Genomic DNA, 18,370 nt, shown 5'->3' on the forward strand with positions numbered 1-18,370 from the left:
TTGGTCTTCCTGATGCTGTTTGTTTAGAGCAATTGACAGAGCAGCTGCATCCATACTGTGATTAATTTATACACAGCATGACTCTATTTACTAATTTGGTCAGTTCTGAGGGGAATTGATCATCCTAGATTTGATTTAGGGATGTCAGAGTGAAGAAGGTTGAACACAAATTAATGCCTCGATTTTCAATTTATATATTTTTTTTCGGCAAAATATTTTAAGCATTCAGTCGACACCTTCCACTTTGCAATTCAACACCACTTTGGGTTGATCTATCACATAAAATTCCAATTGAACACACTGAAGTTTGTGGCTGTAACTTGGCAAAATGAGAAAAAGTTTGTAAGGCGCCGTCTGCGGGAGCAGGGAAGAGGTCAGAAGTCACGGATTAAACGAGTAAATGTTGTCAGTTCTGAAACAGAGCAAGCTTCTGGTCTGCCGGGTTTGTATCATGTGGTGTAAGGAAGCAGCCCTCTGGGAGGTTTCACGTCGTCGGTGTCACTCGTTTCCTCCATCTTAAGTTCCTCCCTTGTTGTGGCAGTTTGTGATCCACCTGCCCCAGCTGCAGGCCACATCTGCAGGCATGATGGACTTCATCCGCAGGGGGGCCACATTCACAGAGTGCCACTGTGAGTCAACCTCTTCTTGTTTCGGCATTTGCTGCAATCTGACATGGCAGCTTAGCTGCGCGCCCCGATGGACTGCCTTGGGCATTTCAGCAAGCACAAACCTAAACAAAAGTATTCCTAAGAAATAAAAGATGTTGAGTGAAATACAGGAGCAAATTCCCAAAGACAGCATGCTGAAAAATGTTTTGTTTTTCTGAATCTTGTATTGTGTTTTTTTGTATTGTTTGCAACAAATCAGATGTAAGCAGGATAAAATGAGACTAAACTTGTCATCCCACAGTGTCAGAAATCAATAGAAACCCTACACTCTCCCTCTGATCTCAGCACACATGTGGAGCTCGCTTGAGCTGACTGATGATGAAAACGGAGGCTGGGGATGGAGAGGAGGAACAGAGAAGTCTGGAAGAAAGATGAAGATGAAGGAAAGGGGACATCTGTCAGCAAAAACATTCACGCTGGAGCTGATCTATGGGACAAATTTAAGCTCTAAAACGTTGAATCCTTCTGGATTCAGTCTTGGGCAGGACCAGAGGAATTGTCTTTATTCCTCGAATTCTTCTTCTCTGTCAAACATTTGCACCTTCACCATGAAACTCCTACCTTAGATCTTTTTAATGTCGAGCTGGTATTCTGCAGATCCAACATCAGTATAACTGGAGTCGTAAAAAACTAAACATAAAGCAGTTTCTGATCACTAATATTTGAATAGAGTGTTTTTTCACCTTGTTCAAATCTTCCTGAATGTATTTTTTCACAAGGCAATATAAATTCAGTGTATTTTGTTTGGATTTACTGCTTTACTGTAAGTCCAGTAAAGCAGTAACTAAGACAGAAAAAATGCACACTTGTCGTACATGTTTGCTTTTTTTTCATAGTTTTTAGAATTCAGAATCTGAACTGTGCGGCATACAAATGTATAAAGACTTCTGAACTAACACTGTGTGGATCCATCATTTTTGGAAATGTTCTCAGGATTCTCTCTGCCAGGATTGCATATCTAAAGACTGACATTTTAGTCTATTCTTCTTTGGCTTAAGCTCAGTCAGATTGAATGGATATGTGAACACTGATTTTAAAGTTCTACTAACAAATAACCAATTTGTTTCAAGTCTGATCCATAACTGGGTTATTCAACACATGAACATGGTTGCATCTGAACTATTTCACTATCTGACTGCACAGTCATCATCAATAAATCACAGCATGATTGAAAAGTTATTTTGTTTCAGTAACTCAATTCACTAAGTGGGGCTGCACAGTGGCGCAAGTGGTAGCACTGTTGCCTTGCAGCAAGAAGGTCCTGGGTTCGATTCCCGGCCGGGGTCTTTCTGCATGGAGTTTGCATGTTTTCCCTGTGCCTGCGTGGGTTCTCTCCGGGTACTCCGGCTTCCTCCCACAGTCCAAAAACATCACTGTCAGGTTAATTGGTCTCTCTAAATTCTCCCTAGGTGTTAGTGTGTGTGTGTGCACGGTTGTTTGTCCTGTCTGTCTCTGTGTTGCCCTGCGACAGACTGGCGACCTGTCCAGGTTGTACCCCACCTCTCGCCCAGAACGTTAGCTGGAGATAGACACCAGCACCTTCCAACCCCACTAGAGACAAGGGTGTTAGAAAATGGATGGATTCACTAAGTGAAACATAAAATAGATAAATTACACACTGATCAAGGCTTTATTTCCATTAAATATGACGATTGTTAGCTAACAACTAATGAAAACGCAACATTCAAGATTAGGAAACAATAAAGACATTTTCAAAATAGAAATGGACTTAATGAGAAAATATGTTCAAGACCCAATTAAAGGTGATCTTATAATGGTACTACTTTAGATAAAATGACAGTATGTTTAGGGTTGTTGTCCACAGGACGTTGAACCTCTCTTTCAGCCTCAATCTGTGATTTGCTTGCTAAATATAGTACACTTACAGTAACTAGCAGCCCACCATGTTTCTGTCATAACTTCTTAGTATTTATGTGTACTTGTTCCCTTACTGAATGAACTCTTTGCATCAGATTTTCTTCCATTGAATCTCATTAATCTCTGCTCATGCAGACGTATCAAAGCTGATCAGTCACCGTCCGTCATATTTGGATCTTTGGTCTTTATTGAATTCTTCTGCAAACTCTCCTTTAAAGAAGGAGAAAAGATGCCGTTGTTTTTAAGTCTTGAGGGGGGAAAACATTAAGAATTGTGGCAAAAGAGAAACTAAACAAAGCAAAAGGAGGTGTGTAGATTTAGAGAGAGAACAAGAAATCGAGAAAGGAGAAGGAGACAGGGAAGGAGGTGAAAAGATAGAGAAATGGGAGGAGGTCGGGTTAGAGGGAGACGCTCCACTGCCTGGCTGACAAACAGAGGGTCCCTCCAGAGCCGAGGAGATGAGAAGAAGAGGAGGAGAGAACAAGAGGGGGTGAGAGAAAGGGAGGGAAGTTTGATGCGGGCAGTCAAGCCCACCACTCTCCCACAGCCGCCTCTCTAACGCCCCCAATCCCCCGAACCCCTACCCACACGCACAGCCTCCTGCAGAAAATCTATGCCTGCTCTCTTAGTATTCCTCCCATCTCTTATGAAGGCTCTGTGGAGGGGAGAGCAGACAGGCGGACTGCTGGTGAGGCCCTGGCCAGCCGTGTGTGATGCTATCTGGGAGTTTTTTCCCTTCCTTCTTCCTTTTCAGGATGGGGTGTTTGCTCAGAGCTGACAGGACAGACAGAGCGCCCGGCCAGTTGAAAACCTTCACCGGGAATTAGAGCTGGACACATCCTCCCAGTACACCCCCATTTCTTCTTCTTCTTCTACTTCCTTTTTTAAAACCCCGCAGACTGGAGGTCACACACAGTGGAGTGCACAGGTGAAACAGTGACCTCAATACCGGTTTTATCTTGACTCAAGTTGCAGTTTAATTTTAAAATCATATCATTAGCTTTTCTGATTTGTTCTCAGTGAACAAATAATTTTTTCCCAAGTGTAGCTCAGTTACAATAAAACTGAAAACAGATCAAAGCAAGACATGTTTTAAATATAAAAAACTCAACATATTGAATGGAAAAGTCTGTTCACTCAACATACATGATGCACAAAATGTAAATACAATCTATACTGGTGTGGGACATCAGTGCTTCTCTGCATCAAGGTTTGAAACGTAACTGGATCTAAAAAGGCCAGATGTTAATACAAGGAGGTTATCATTTGTTTATTTGACTGAACTGTAAAAGACAAATATTTCTCAGAGAGTGAATTCTGGTATTTTCTTTCTTGCTTCATATATTTTAAAAGATTCAGAAATTTCAGAAAGTCTCCTAAACCAGTACTTATTGGCAATGACCCAAAACTTGCTGGTGTCCTTTATATCGTGATCCTGAGCTGATGGCCATTTGTTCTCCTCCAGGATTTTCTTCTACACAGCATAATCAATAGTTATGCCAATTATAGCCAGGAAAGCAGCCCCACAATTAGTTTAAATGCTTCACTCAACCCAGAGCAGGAATTAGAACAAACTTAGAATCCAGAGAAACTCATCTACAGAAACTACTCATTACCTAGATCAACATTGAGGACCATCTGCTTTATAGAGTCAAACATGGAGAACCAACATCTAGTTTTATCAGATCAAGAATCCAGAAAAATCCCTACTAGTTTATAAATTCTTATTCTTATTAAACACAGAGAACCAATATGTAGTTCTATACTTTTACCTCTTTGTAAACTTTTATGCTTTTATTTTTCTCTTGCTTTTCTTTTGTTATTTTGTTTGTATTTCCTCCTTCTTTTTGCAAAATGTTGTTATAGTTTTAACACCAAATGTAATGACATGCAAATCCTCAAAAAAGCTTGTCTTTTGTGTCATCAGTTCAGATATTACATTCTATAACTCAGTGTTGGTGTAGAACATGAATAAATAAACACATTATTGTAAGGTGACATAAATATTACAATTATTTTACAAACCACTTTAACTTTCTAACAAGAATTCCTCATGCAGTATTTCTTTTTACACATCATTCCAAAATAACTGATGAAAAAAAATGAAATAATGTTTGCAAACAGCATGTGTTGGCACAAAAAATACGTACAACTTAATTTGTTTCTCTGTCTGTTAAGCTTTAAATGTGTTGACATGGTTCTGCCATGACTCCGTGGTTAAAATTACAGGGTTATTGATCACCCATGTAGCTCTAATCTCCATTACCACTGCTGCCCCATGACTCCTAAACCACAGACCCAAAGAGCTTAGTTATCCTCCAGCGTCTTCCTCCACAGGCAGGCGGTTTCCCTGTCACCTTGAGCCTGGCTCGTCATGCTTGTGTGGTTGCTCTAAAGGTCACAACTTGTAGCTTCTGTCATTAGCTGTCACTCTCTCTCACTGCCTTCAGTTCCCTGCTTTTCCCCTCCTTTAAGTCGCTCTCTGTCACACATTTCTTTCTTTCGTTCGTTCTTTCTTTCCTTCTTTCACTGGCTGGCTGAGTAGCGCAGATCAAAGTGGCATCCTCAGGTGGGCTTTGAAGGTTAAGAAAAGTGAGAAACATCTCTCTCTCTCTGTGTCGAAGTTGTTACGTATGCGGTCGGGTTGATTAGTGCAGATCTGCTTGGAGCGCAGCATCCATAATTGTTACAATGTATAAGACAAGATGCCAATAGCAATTAACACTCGCTTTGAGACGAAAGATTCAAAGCCTGAAGGGGGAAAGGAGGAGAAATATGTCTGTTTTTGTTTCTGTACTGCAGGAGAAGAAATGTATTAAATTAAGAAATGGCAGATAGAACTGATTAATTACACTTTATTGCATCAGGAAGCTGGAGAAAATCTAACCCAGTGTTGGTTTCTTTGCATAAAATTAAGCTTGTGTTCTTAAAGAATATAATATCTAACAGGCAGTTGTGCTAAAATGTAGTGCATTCCTTCACACACAATGTGGTGGGTAAACGAAAACGGTTTGATGGAGAGGCAGGTGCGAATGAGGAGATTTACTAAAGAGACAGCAAACACAGGTGTGGCGCTTCATCTGCTGGGGAGGTGAGGGGTAATCATGGCAAACTTTAATCAGTTTGGATCAATTATTCATGGTCAGGGCCATAGCAAGCTGATTTCTAAAATGCCCCCTTCTCTCCCGCTCTGACAGCCAAGGATGAATTATTCAAACTGCATTTACACAAAGAAGTCCATCTCTGATACCTGATCAGTCAGTTAGAAACATTATGCAACAGGGAATGCCAATTAGAAAAGGGGAAAATTGGTCTCCTGGTATGTTCGCCGTAATAAAGGAAACGGAGACTTTCAAAGAGATGCAAAATGCCCTTAATGTCAAATTAAGACTCTGACATATTCTTAAAAAAATTAATTGTTCAGTTAGCATGTGTAGAGCAACATGTTTTCTTCATTTCAACAGGAACCCAGGTTATTTCCCATGTACCTCTGCACCTGGTTTTTCATCAAAACACTTCTCGCTTCACCTTTTAATTGATTAGAAAGGTGTGGCAGCTGCTGTTCCTTGTTGTCTCTTTAATTTTGTAGTTCTCTCACAGGGTGCCTCGGGCAACTTGCTGTTTAATTAAAACCCTGGCAGTTGGTTAAAAAAAAAAAACACATTCAATCCTGCCTCAAGGCTATGGTGTACTCCCCGGTCACCCCAACCCTTCCCCTGGTCATCCTTCCATGGTCACTCTGCCTCTCCCACATGGGCTTCAAGAAGGAAGCTTCCCTTTCTTGTCAGTGACAGCCCATCTTCTTTCACTGAAAAAAAAACAACAAAAAAAACTCTTTACATCTCCATATCCAGGCATGAGAAATTATGAAATATTCATGGGATGAAAATCCTTTTATTTCAATGGTACATTTTTTTGGCATGACATCCAGCATGACTTTCAAACTAATGTATTTTAGTAAAAGTTTATTTTCCTTCCAATACTCCTTTATTGCTTTTAGATCGGGTGGCTTTGAACTGGCATTTTATGGCTCAGACGTAAAGCGTTGGGTTAAATGCTTATACTGGATAGTGGTGTTATTGTGAGGCAAACAGGGGTTTCATGGCTGAGACTCCATTAGAGCTGGATCACTCATTGTTTAAAACTCTCTGTGTTAATTCTTGTACAGCTCACTGTGGATATGTGGAGCTGTAACACAGGTGACAGAAAATAGAACCATGTCATATAATGTGAAATTTTATTGTTCTAATAACAAATACTCTTCTCATTTGGACAGTATACTAACACGTTCCTTCAAAATATGTATCATAACAAAAACGTTTTATGCTTTAACAAGATAATATTTATATTATATGAACAAAATCATTTGTTGTGCAAATATTAGGAATACATGATTAGAACTATATGGTTTATTGTCAGAACATAAAAGCATTTTACTTTCAGAAGCACCATCTCATCTTTCTAGTCAAAAGGCTTCAGTTTGTCATAGGACTCTAGATGCCAAACTTATTTTAGGTCCTTTTTGGACAATTTTTCATAACCTTTGGGTCAAAATATATCTAGAAATGTGTCAAAGTCTCTGCATGACATCACAACTTGCCTGGTCAGTAGAAGCATGACTGTCACAAACCGGTGACAGTAAAATCTCTCCATGGCTTAATCCAAGCATGAAATAGGATGTAATCAGATCCAGTAGACAAGACATATTCTAAACTACTTATCTGTATGTAACTCAAACCATAAAGTAACTGGCATTGTTAAGTTTGATGGCCATGTAAATCAAACCAGGGAAGGCTTTTTTAAAAATATGTTCAAATTTAGCTTATTAAGTACTTTGTTGTCTTTGCAGATATAATGCAGATGAGTTTTTCTGAATCACAGATGATGCATTCATTGAACATACATTCTGTGACTGTCAGGAAATTCCCAATAACACGGTACTTTTCACGAAAGTTCCTTCAAACTTGCTGATAAGTTTCATAAAAACGCCTCGCAGATTCCATGGGAGTCACTGCTTAGTTCCAGGAATAAAACCTAAGTGCTGGGAAAATACTGGCTAGGCTAATAAATTCACAGTTATAAAAATATGTATCTTATTTTCATAATTCAGCTCAATTTAAAGGTCATGAGTAACTTAGCTGTAGAGTTGTGGTCGGGTTGGAAAATCCAATTCCTTTAAAGACAGAATTGGATAAACAAAAAGAATGACGCATAATTATTAACAAAATAAAAGTACAATAGTAAGTCTAGTAGGGAGGAGAATTTTCACAAATGTATTTATATATTTTAGATAATTTTGAGTTTGGTTCTGAGGAGAAACACCAATATTTTTCACTCAAGTATTTTGATAATTATATTGTTTTGCAGCTCACTGCAGGCTGAAATCATTCATTTCAATGGTGCCGACTGTTTAGATCAGGACCAGAAATGTCAAAATTATATAATTCCCTGTAAATTTTCCCTCTGCTCAACACATTTGTTGAGTTGATGCAAAAAAGCTCAACAACCACGTTGTAGCAACAAAGTTCTACTTCCACCTGGGTCCTAATGTCAGCGTGGCTTTGGTGCCCTGCTTGGAAAATGACCAGAACATCACATTATCAAAATGCATGTAATAATTTGATAAATTAATTGATATAAAAATAAAATATTATTCATACTGCTTACTCTAGTCAGCAACAGGCAATACAATAAAAGCAAAATACTGAGTAAGTCTAAGTGAAGCAAAGGGGAAAACTTCTAAATGTGCATTCCTACTTTTAGCCTGGCAATAAAAATTAAACTGCCTCTTAACTAAACAGCACAGCTGTTCAATAGCTTTACAACAGAGCATTTGAGGGCATTGCTTGAAAGTGAGTTTGAAAACATATTGGTGTAGGGATGGAAAAGGAGGCAGGAATTGTAACTATTAAAAATGTGGTTGGTGACACAGAGAAAGGCAGATAAATGCGGTGCAGAGGAATGAGAAAGTCTAATTCTTGCACTGCACCATTCATCACACGCTGCTCAACAGCGACCAGCCATCATTCACCAAATGATCACTCACCATAATTCAAAAGAGATCTCTCGTGTCCTCCCATCCAATCTGCTTGCCCTTGAAATGCGCTTCTAAGACATGAGGTCAAGCTGAAACCCCAGGGAAAAATTCAAGTTTTCACAAACCCAGTTTAAATCAGAACTCATTCAACTTGACTGAGTCTATCGCTGCAGTGAATGACTACAAATTAAACAGGAGGTTGAGTCAAAAGAAAGCGAAGATGCCGCTAATCTCTCCCTGTTTCTAGCTGTCCTGCTGCTCAACAGCTGGTCTACTATGCTATCACAAGGAGCATCGCCATGGGAACATCCTCCTGCATCACAAATTCACTGCTGCTGATCACACACCCATCAGACCTTTGCTCTTCTTTTACTTTAAGAAGTCATCTGTTTTTGTTATAATCCAGTTTAAAAAAAATATTTGATTATGTAGATTTGTTATATTTGCCAGTGCCAATTTTGTCAACAGATTCTTCCATTTGAACAGTGAATTTCTGCAGCTTCTCTACAGTTACAATGGGTATCTCAAATCTCATATCAGCTCAGGTGGACGGCGTTGTCATGGTAGGTTTTCAGATTATAGGTCTTTATTCGTGATGTGTCTGTCATGCTCAATGGCCTTTGGGATGCAGTTTCTTCACTGTTCTTTTCTAACAAATATTTTGAGGCCTTCACAGAAAAACTGGATTTAAACTGAGACTATCAGATGGACTCTATTGACCACTTAGCTGACTTCTGAAGACAATTTTAACTATTAGATGTCAATTAAGAGCATCAGAATAAAAGGGGCTAAATATAAATGCCAAATGAACTTTTTAGATTTTCATTCATAAAACATAAGAAACAGTCGACTTTATTTCCTCACATTATACTATTAAGCACAGATTTTTGCTATTTAAAATCACAATAAAACATGTTGAAGCTTGTGGTTGTAATGAGGGAAAAAACAAACAAACAAGCAAACACACAGAAAACAAAACGTAATTTAAACACAATTCCAATGTGCTTTAAGAAACATAAACATTAAATTGTAGAATGTTGAGCAAAACAGTCAAAATGAAAAAAGAAAAAGGAAAACCTGAAGCTTAATTGAAATCAGTATGAGAAGGGATTGCAATGACAGAAAGAAAACACGAGGCAGATAAATGTATAATTTCTCCAGCAGCATGTGTTTTGGTTAGAACGGGCAGACAGTCCATTCATCCTCGTCATGTTGCTGTCAGAACCCCCACCGCAGACGAGTGATGAACCCCCCTTGTCAGACTGAAAGCAGTCCATCTCTCTCCGAATGATGGAAATGTACAGAAGATCGGATCAATTTCTCTCACTCTGTCCTCTTCGTCTCTGTTCTTTCCTTTGTCATGGCGTGAAAATCACTGTAATCTCTACTTCTCTGGAAGGGGAAGATTTGGGTGGTTTCTTGCGATCACTATCTGAATCTTAATCCACACCTTTACATTGGTAAGGATTTCAGTCTGACATCTGTCCCCACTGCGTCTCTCTTCTCGACCTTTTGTCTCCCGGAGTGTCCTTGTGTCTTTTGTCTGTGGCTGTGGTTTTGAGTGATCATGTGCGCCACATGTGGTTCCTTCACAGCGCAGCACAGGTGGGCATCGCCTCTGACCTGGGGATACTCTGAAAATGTCATTGTTTGGCTGTGCTCTGGTTTATGACACAGTTTATCCAGCGCCAATGATTTCCTCTCCCCAGTGCGGCCTTCTGCTTTGTCTGCATGGAATCATGAACGGTAAATAAGTGGTAATGGGGAGCGAACGGGAGGGGGAAGTCAGCCGACGTCTCTCTGTCATCACTTTAGAAGGTTGTGACCCCAAAGCACGGTGGCACAGCGCTGCTAAATTATTCAGGCTGTGTCTCGAGCCCCAATCTCTGGAGAAGACGGGGCCTGTGATTGCTGCAAGCGGACTGACTGACATTTGCACATGAAAATCGCCTCTGTTTCCCCCCAAACACCAGTCCTGCTCAAAGAAAACAGTGGAGAGACTCGAGTTATGCGTGATGCTGTTTGGTAGAGGCTGATTGGACATCAGTGGAGGCATTTCTTTTTCCTTACTCATACAAAGTAGATCAAAAATAAATATAAATAGGTTAAGAGCTTTCATACAATAACTTTCACTTTTCAGCTTTGTTCTGCGTGTAACTCAGAACATTTCTGTTAATTTTTGTGTCCAAAGTGGAGTGATATGTAAAAAGAAATGCAGCTAATTAGAGATATTATGTCTGAGACGGCAAACTTGGGCATCAATACATGGCATAATGTCTAATGAAGATCAAACCAGAGGTAAAAAGTAGAAAACAAAATTGTAAAATAACTTTCATTAGTAAAAAGGAATAGTCAAGAGTCGGAACGCAGCTTCAGCTATTACAGCTAGAAACAACTGAATAGATTTGAAATGCAGGTGTATGTGTCTCTGAGCCTTCAGGGACACATAAAGACCATTACAAAGTCAGCCTTCTACCGCCTGATGAACATTTCTAGGGTTAAATGGCCGATGTCCCAACAAGACCACATGAATGTCTCTCCAAATGAGCATTATATTACATGACTTTGTATCCTTTCAAAACAACATAGATGCAACTTAGCTTAAAAGAATACTTCTTTCTGGAAATATCAAATTAGAAAACCACTTCCTGCTCTGTTCCCTCAGAAGTTCAAAACTCTTTCAGTTTCTTACAACAATGTGCCTAATTCATTACCTCGTAATTTATACTGAGCATTTGAACATTTCTACTCTTTAGAATTGAAAACAAATGTTTTAAATGGTTCCTCAATATTATTAAAAACATTCCAGTGCAGAGTTACAGCGCAGCTGTAATGGAGAAAACTCTCCATTACCAATGTAGTGAAATATATAGAGAAGGAGTGGTCACTTTGAAGACAGGGATAGGTTGTTAACTTGGCATAAATACCTATTTATATTTAAAAAGGGAGTAAATATTAAATTTTACCATTTTCCAGTAAAAACAGCCTTTAGTAGTTATTAAAATGATAAATGAAAAGAATTATTAAATGTCCATGTGGAAATTTTGTCCTCAGGATAAACAATACAGGTTGGGATTCCTAAACTACAGTAATGTAAGGTTTAAGGTACACATATGCCATGGATTTGATGAACTGTTTATATCAGACATTATAGACTTTGGGGACTTACTGGGACAACTTGGAGAGTTTTTCATAATCTAAGTTTTGACTAGTCTTTTTTTTTCAAACTGGATAAACCTTTTCAATGTGTTACTATCTTTTGGTCGATGCTTTTCTCACTACCTGTCAGAAACAAAATTCTTGACTAAGTGAAAATGATTTACAATCTAACTCTGCCAGGGGTATGAATAATTTTGAGCTATTTTAAATATTCATATAGTCTGAAAATTGGGCTATAGCTGAGTAAAATCAAGGATAGGAGCTGTCTCATAAATCATCTTTCCTGGAGGGGTCAAAGGGTATTTGAATCAGACACGAGCAGAAATTTGATCTTACTTATGGGGATATGTTCTCACCAATGCAATGATACATTGTGCATAACCCAACGTTCATATTGATTAAATGCCAGCATTTGTGCACATCAAAATTCCAGATGACTGGGATTAATAGTGGAAGGAATCAATGGGTTCCAAAAGGCCATTGAATGCTATCTCAGTGAGTGGCTGCGCATGCCTATTATGATGCATTACACTGGACAACGCTTCACCACTGTTCTGTAATTGCAAGTTGAGGTTCGTTTTACAGCCATTTATTATAGTCGTCACATTGTTACCAAAGCAGTCAACACAATCCAAGCCCTTAACTGTTATTTTTGCCAATTAAAGCTGTAGAGCTTCTGATTAATCAGACTTCTCGCATGGTGCAGTTTAAAGTGAGTGGGGTGAGCGTGTGAGTGTGGAGAGCGAGAACATCTCTGTATGCCGGTCCATGTCTCTGGGCTCTGAAGGCGAGCGGGCCTGTGTTGAGGGTGGGAGGAAGAGGAGGTGGAGGTGGAGAGGTGCAGGGGATAACAGGTCCTGTTGGGAGAGAGGAAGAGAGCAGTGAAAAGAAGGAGAAGAAAAAAAAGGAAACAACACAGGGAGGGGTGAGAATATGGGAGAGGGAGATGTTGAGGCATTGGACAGATGACAAATTGTGATTAATAAATGTGGTTCAGGACAGGAGTGTGGAGGGTTGTTATTAATAGAGAGAATTAGAGTGGCTGTGCAACTCAATCTGCACGCTGTCATTCTGCATCAGGCCCCATAATCAAAGCCTAATGAAACAGCACTGCACCAGGATGTAGACACGTCCCGCACCATGTATTCTTAACATGTCGGCAATAAGCACACAGACTCAGGTAAGTGTGAGGGTATATTTACTGAACAGTAAACATAAAACGATAAATAAATACTAATTAAAGCTACCAGCCAGATTTTCTACTTTTTTTTTTTTTAAAAACATGTCACAGCCAGTTTTTATTTTTTAATGCTTCACTATTTTTTGTGGCTCCTCAGTCAAGAAAAAATGCTCACACATCTCACAAACCTGCCTCTGGCAACATCAGAAATCAGAGTTTTACTTTGGGTTTTTCTTGATTTTTTTCCCCCTGTTTTTGATTCCCTTGTTTTTGAGGATCCAGCAGTCTGGTTGATACACCTGGAAGAAAGACTGAGCCAAGCCTATGTCATTATCATTATTCCACCACAGGAAGGAAATCAGATCTAGTAACTGGTGGTCAGAAAGAAGATGTTCAGTTAAACTAAAATAGTTTTAGTTCAGACTGCATAGAGTGTGACTGTGCTGGCAACTTGTGTAACGTTTAAAAGTAGACTACAGGTGGCAAATTAGAAATTAATGCAATCATACTTAAAAATGCATGCTGGAATAGAAAAATGTTCTTACTGGCTAAAGCTGGGGAGTCAAACAGTTTGCTTTACCTTTTCCATCCGTGGCAACATCAGTCATTGCGGCATCAACGTCTGTCTCAAACATGTAAGGCTGCATCCCTGAAACTCAAATGAAACTAGAATGCTCTAATATCAGGTTTTAGTGATCTACATAGATGCAGTGGAAATGACTGTTTTCTCAAAAATTATTCCTTAAAAGCCAACATGTACAATGACCAGCTGAGCTGATTCACAAGATAGCTGGCAAGTGATGGCAGGAGTCCTGCCGGTGTTGTCTGTGAGGAAACATGAAAAGGAGTCCCTCAGGGAGTGACAGCCCACCAGCAGGAACTTGTTCTTTTTTAGAACTGCTGCCCTCTGTGTGTTGCTTAAACTGTAAATGATGATATGCCCTTTGCCATAGTGCATGCATTCCAATGCTTAAAGAGATAGTTCAAAATTTTTCAAGTTAGGTTCTATAAAAGGCTACAAACATCTACTGTTGTGTTCACTTACATCACAATGAGAGTAACTTTGAGAGTTACACTTTCATGCTTTAGTTTTAATGAATTACTCTTTCTGGTCTCTGAAAGCAGTTCACACAGGTAGATCTTTGGTGGTGCACTGTCCTTCTGCTCTCTGGTTTAATTGTAAATAATCATCAGCTTTTGTGAAAATAATCATCCAATACAAATGTGACAATGCTCTAAAAGTATTTAAAATGATTAATTCTTTTGACTCTTTCGAGACCAGAGGTGTTTGAAGATGACAGGAATCGGCTTGGACCTCTTTTGGACAACCTTCAAAAATCCCAAATTCCTTTATTGCAAAATATTACCCATATTTTTCATTACAATACAACAGATTCACCGCCTCTACTAAGATTTGGTGTATTTGAAAAGTAAGCCGAATGCTGCTATAGATGGCTAAGTTGAACTAGTGTGACTTTAATCAACAGTGCGGGCAAAGAAGCCAAAGCATTACAGATACATCCAATGAGTAATGTGGCCATAAATAAGTTCTCCTTCTCTTTCTTGTTTATACAAAGGAGAGAGGGGAGAAATATTAGAGTTTAAATCTTGCATGCGTGTGCACAAAACTAAGAGATTTATTCTCTGCATGTCATAATTCGTGAAATTAATTATTAAGCAAACTAATAACTCAAAAAATCTAAAAACTGATTCTGCCCACTTGCTGTGTTAACAGTGGAGTCACTGTGAAGGCAGACATGATGGAGCATTGTATAGGGAAGAAATACATTTCGCCACTGTAATGCAAGACACTGAAAGTTAGATGAGTGTACTACGGAGAACAAATCAGGAACAGGACAGAGAGAAAAAGAGAGGGAGACAGACAGCTGAAAGACATACGCATATTTCAATATTAATCACCTCAGTAATATTTTAACAGGCTCTAAAAATTCAATCCTGAGCATATTGCTTCTGACTGTTGGCAATGATTATCCACACCATGCTGCTCAGGACTTCTGAGGGCTGTTTTAGTGACCTAAACGAACTTAATTGCAACTTTACTCCTAACAATGCCATTCGGAAACTTTTACGTCAAAAAACATATCTCTTCCCAAACCCTAAGCCCTCTTCAATTTCCCACAAAATCCAAGACTTCCTTTTAGTAACCAGCTTGAAATGTGTTTATTGCTGACCTCTTCCTGACTGGGAGGATAAGGTTGCGTGATCCCCACATTACTAGACCGGTGGCTGGGAGAGAGGTCGAGGAGGAGGTGATTGATGAAAAAGGATTCATCAATACTGTATGGAAACTTCTTCCTGCTGCTATCACCGTGTCAGCAATTAAAATTTCTACCTGTCAGACAGGTGACAAATTGCTCTAAGTGAAAGATAATATTTACAAAAACTGATGCCTATAGATGTTTTTTGACATGAATTGTGATCACCGGTGACCAATAAATAGAAAAAAATCACTGATGTGAGCAATGTTTAACTAATGCAAGGCTGCAGGGGGAGTTATGCATAAATGAATCTATACAGTGTCATAAAGTCCTGATGTTCAGCCATGATGGATTTTATCACAATGATTTGTTCTCTGGGTAACATCTATCTGTCCAATTTTTATACCCGGTTATTTATTAAATTTTTTTTGCCGGTTTACGAGTGGCGCTGATGCCTGTCTCTGCTGTCATTGGCTGAGAGGCAGGGTTCACCCTGGACAAGTCACCAGGTCATGACGGTCCAACACAGAAACACACAGGACAACCAACCACTCATGCACATTCTCTCTCACTTACCCTATGAAAACAGAATTTCTGCAAGATGAATTTGAGACCTGTTATGACCTTTTCAACATGGTTACAATTTAGTGGTTATGAAATATTTGGCCTGATGCTCATCCTTGACACCTGCAAACCACGTGACATGCTTCTTCAAGGTAGTTGATAGCAAATAACATAGTTAGAAAGCTTTAATTTGAATTGACGCAACATGATTAGGTCCTTCATTGTTTGCAGCAAGATGCTACAAGGCTTCTATAAGTTTGTCGTGGAGAGTGAACTGTCTTCTGCCATCATTTGCTGAGGTAGCAGCATCAGAGCCAAAGGCTGGTTCTGAGGGCTATTCCGGGAGATCTAGAGATTATGGTGCAAATCAGTCATGAAATGGAGAACATTACAGACATCCTGAGCATCCCTATCACGAGACTGTCACACAAAAACAGTGTCTTCTGCCAGAAGCTTTAATAGAACCGCTGTAATACAGACTGCTACATGACTTCCTGCACAGCAATCAGCATCTACTACTGCTTGATGAAACTTGGATGATATAAGTTACAACAAAATGTAATTTTCTTGTGGGATCACTAAAATATTTTGGAACTTAAATGAATAATGACTATTAATTTTTAATCAATCATAATTTCAAATGTAGTTTACACCTGTGGTTAACTCTCAAACTGGTAACTGTTCATACATCTGAACACCATACCTTAATTAATTAGTAATTGATCAAATATGTAGGTTTTAAATGTGTTATGAGCAAGATTGTCCTAAACTCATTTTGTAAATAAATGCAGAGCGTTTGTCCTTGTGTTTGCCCTGCTTAATTATTCTATTAAGTAGTGTTATAGTAGTGAAAATATGTTATGTTTCTAATTTAAATTAGTTATTTTTTCATATTGAGCGTTATAATTGTGCATTTATGAATTCATATGTTATGTTTATAATACTATGTTAAGTGTGTGTAACTGTTTTGGTAATAAATGGGTTTCTTTATGACATGGACCCCCGGAAAAGTAATCATTGCTACATCAATCTCTAATGGGGATCCAAAATAAACAAACAAATAAATAAACCAAAGTAATTTATTTGAGTAATTAAACCAGTTTGAGTGAAATTATCATCCAAATTTGTCACAAATTAAATATTTATTTTACTATCTTATTGTAGTTAAAATTACCAATTTTCTACCCAGAAATCTATGTAAATATGCATAAAAATTGATAAAGCAATAGACAAGCACCAGCAGAGCGCCTCACAGTTAAACAAGGTATACTATTTTTAATAACTGCACTATTATTTTTATTTTTTGTACATCTGCTTTTTCTGTGCAATCTCTTATTCTGATTTGTCTGTTATCACATTTCTTACTTTTAGTGTAAAACTAAGAAATACTTCTACACTAAAAGTATTTCATGTAAAATACAAATTTTTTTACACTACACTAAATGAGTGTATTAAGTGTACAAATTTTAGTATTTTACACTAAATACTAAATACCATTTAGTGTAAAATGATATTTTACACTAAATAAAACTGTATGTACATATAATTTATTGTACTAATTTAGTATCTAATGTATTTTACACTAAATACTAAAGTAATGTAAAATAATAATTTTACACTAATTTACTGTACTCATTAGTACACTAATGAGTACACTAAATTAGTGTGCTAATTTAGTGTACTAGTAAATGACACTAAATTAGCACATTAGTAAAAAATTAGTAAAATTAATGTATTTAGTGTATTTTACACAAAATACTAAATACCATTTAGTGTAAAATAATATTTTACACTAAATAAACAGTATTTATCTATAATGTCTTGCTTGTAAACCTGAATTTCTCCAATTCGGGACAAAGAAAGGATGGATGGATGGATGGATGGATGGATGGATGGATGGATGGATGGATGGATGGAAAGCCCCGTTTTACTTAGACACATCTTTAGGCTTGAAACAAAAACATATTTTCCCTATGATTGGCTGAAACTAAAAATAGTAGAAAAAGCTAATTATTCCTAGATATACAGTTTACGGTAACAAAAATTCACTGAGCATAACTGTGTTAATTCATCTGTCATAGAGTCCCTGTTAATAAAATATAATGATGAATTATGCACATAAAGCTTCTGTTAGTAGCAGAATAATGTGCTCCAAGTGCATGTTAATAGTTTGGCTTATCATGATCAGGAGCCACGCATCAGTGAAGCTTTTTTTTTTTTCTCGTTTGTTCTCTCATTATGAAATGTTGATCTAACTGCAGGGAAACATTCCACATGAAACCAAAACATGATCTTTGACAACTAATGGTGTTCAAACTCTTTTGTCCGTTCAGTCCACACAAGTCAGTGCGCACGTCTGTTTGTTTACTTCAGTGTGCAGGCACCACCAGTTTAAGATTTTGGGTAAAGGGGGGGGGCACATTGTCTGGGGCAGGGTGTCTCACTAATGAGGCTGTATAGCTGTGGGATGCGAGTCACACACACAGACAATAGTCTGGGGACCATTTAGCGTCTCCTCTCCATTCCTCACACATCACGCAGAGGCAGCTTTTACTCAGCCACCATCCCATGTCTTCCCTTTGCCCGGTGCAGAAAAGATGAAAACATCCGCCTTCGTTTGGCAGCACAGTATCAAACATTTTTTGCTCACAGAGAAGTTTCCCTC

The 18,370-nt window shown here is 38.4% G+C and overlaps 1 long non-coding RNA gene across 1 annotated transcript; it reads right to left on the bottom strand.

Annotated features, from left to right (window-relative positions):
* Positions 1 to 4,084: 4,084 nt before the first annotated feature.
* Positions 4,085 to 10,269, bottom strand: LOC114161227 (uncharacterized). The gene is made up of 3 exons (XR_003598971.1): positions 10,259 to 10,269; positions 7,450 to 7,452; positions 4,085 to 4,142 (listed from the first exon to the last, which is right to left on the bottom strand). It is a non-coding gene; the product is annotated as an uncharacterized LOC114161227 (long non-coding RNA).
* Between the last annotated feature and the right edge of the window lie 8,101 nt (positions 10,270 to 18,370).

Source organism: Xiphophorus couchianus, chromosome 1, assembly GCF_001444195.1.
Source record: "Xiphophorus couchianus chromosome 1, X_couchianus-1.0, whole genome shotgun sequence".
Lineage (NCBI taxonomy): Eukaryota > Metazoa > Chordata > Actinopteri > Cyprinodontiformes > Poeciliidae > Xiphophorus > Xiphophorus couchianus.